The following is a 2,577-nucleotide window of genomic DNA, read 5'->3' as shown; positions in this document are numbered from 1 at the left end:
GTTGTCGCCTTAAAACTAGTTTTCTCTTCTTCTGCTGTTGCTTCATTCAGACCTTCGTGCCATAAATAATAAATCAAATAAATAAATAAATGCCAAAGAATAGCTTGTCAATTTAGTATTTATTAAATAAACAATTCGCTCGTTTTTATTAATGTCGCCCATTTGCTGTGTTGTTTGTGAGCGAATCAAATCAAAACGATTTCAATTAAAATAAATTTAATTAAAATTTACTGGCCTCACTGCACACTTTCAAAATGCCTTTGCAGAGGGTATGATCGCTTATATGTGAGCTATGTAACGCATAAGCGATGAAGTCTCTGATGCGTTACATCTGTCTTCCATTATCAATCGGATTGTTGAACTATATTATATAGCTGCTGTACGTAGAGCTCTTGCGAGAATTTTGGAATCAATCGGATCTATATTATATATTTAGTATACTCAATAGAGTTATAGTATGAAATCAATCATTTCGCTCTATATAATCGGGTCTGTCGAGTAGATCAGATAGCTTGTATGGCAGCTCTTGTTTATCTTTTGCAATCAGTCTATACTTAGTCTATCTCTATATCTTCAATCGAATCGATCTGTATCTAGCAGATAATTGCTAGAATCAGATAGGTTTTACACTATATATAGCAGAGGCTATATCTAGCAGAGGCTCTTTTGAATCAATCGAATTATTTTACTTTCTCTTATATATAAATATAGTATCAGATCGGTTAACTTTCTCAATTATATAGACATAGTGTTTGGTAGCATGAAAGATAAGCTCTTTATATATATATATCATGATATATATATCCCAAATTAAAAGCTTCAGAGAAGCACTCATGAAATGTCTGCCTTTCCTATCATATCGGACAAGCTTATTTCTATAATAAATATCTGACAAAAATATTTATATATATAATAAAGTCATCCTCCACAAGGGCATTTAGTCTTTGGTTTACCAAAGTGTTTATTTCCTTTTTCGACTACAATTTAAATTATTTTCTTTGCGCTAATTAATTTATTACAATATTTTTACTGAGCCATCGCAATCCAATCCGCTTTTTTTGTTTTCATTTTTTTTTGTTATTATTCTTATTATTACTATTATTTATTTTGCTATGTATTTTTGTGTAATTTAATTATAAACAAATATGCAACAACATATTCTATTAAAGAGCTATATGAACACACCGTTTTTGCTTTTTCTCTGTTTACTTTTTCGCTATTGAGCTCATGTAATGTTATTTATATTTCTTTTTGTTTATTTATTAAAAATATTAATCAGTCATTTGAATGCAATGAATTGCTGTGTGTGTATATTTATATATAGTACGTCGCACACATACACAATAAATAGTGTTTAAGGTTTTCACTTCTTCCCACCCAAGCCCCTAGCTTCTAGGCTCCTAGGCTGTTGGCTGTTAACAGTAATGCAATAATTTATGCCCATTCATTTGCATTGCACTTGCTGACAGGCTAAATAAGAACTTGGCCAACTGATTGCCCAACAGCAATTATTTTCGGCCTAGAGATGAGAGAGCGCGTGCGATGTTTTTAACATAAATGCAAAACTTATGATTTTCGCTAATGATAATGACAATCATAATGAATAATGATAATGATAATAATACAAACTACAATTGGATTTATAATTTTAAACTATATGAATTTATAATAAGAATGAAGAAAAATTATGCTAATGATAATGATAATAGTAATAATTATGATAATGAAAAAATGTTATGATAAAAATAATGCCAATGATGATAAGATAATAACGATTTTTATATAAACAATATAATAATAATGTTAATCATAATGATAATCATAATAGCAATGATACTGATAATGAAACGCTAAATAATCTTTGCTCTTAGCACGCGTACAAACACGACACGCGCTCAGTTCTATCTCTATTGTGATGCCATAAATAATGTTGCCTACTTTTGTGCGCCGCTGACTTCACGCTTTGAGTAAAATTTATTAAAAAATGCTTTTTGCTGTTATTAAAAAAATTATATATATATATATATATATATATATAAATATATATATATATATATATATAATATATGGAATGCTATAATTGATATATTCAATTAAGGAATTTAAGTGCGGATGCAGCTAGAACAAAGAGTTCACTCGGAATTATTTATGTCGTTAATCAAATGAAATTTGACAAGTTCTCAGAAATAATTTTCTAGTATTCTCTGTGTGTGCTCCCTGAATACATAATTTCCATTTCTTAATTCTAAATTTTTTTCTTCTTAATGAGCGCCTTTTATATTTTTTTCTGGGCACTTATTAACTAGGGTTCGCTTAATGCTAAATCTACTTCACTTACTTGTCATAAGGGTGGGCATGCTGCGGATGCTTCTTTATGTCCGGCGAGTGTCGCATTAGAGTCGCATTCTGGCCGTTAACTGGCGAGAGGGTTATGCTGCCTTCGTGACTGCCACCGCTGCCGCCGCCGCCACCGCTGGCCATGCCCAAGCCGCCGCCGGCACAGCCCGCCATCATTTTCTCCGTCTCCTGGCGACTATTCGCCATTATGCGTCGTATAGTGGGCGCGCAGGGTGTGCG

The sequence above is a fragment of the Drosophila hydei genome, unplaced genomic scaffold (assembly GCF_003285905.1).
Source record: "Drosophila hydei strain 15085-1641.00,03,60 unplaced genomic scaffold, DhydRS2 tig00000283-arrow-arrow-pilon, whole genome shotgun sequence".
NCBI lineage: Eukaryota > Metazoa > Arthropoda > Insecta > Diptera > Drosophilidae > Drosophila > Drosophila hydei.
The sequence above is the reverse complement of the archived record's forward strand: the minus strand, read 5'-3'. Positions refer to the sequence as shown.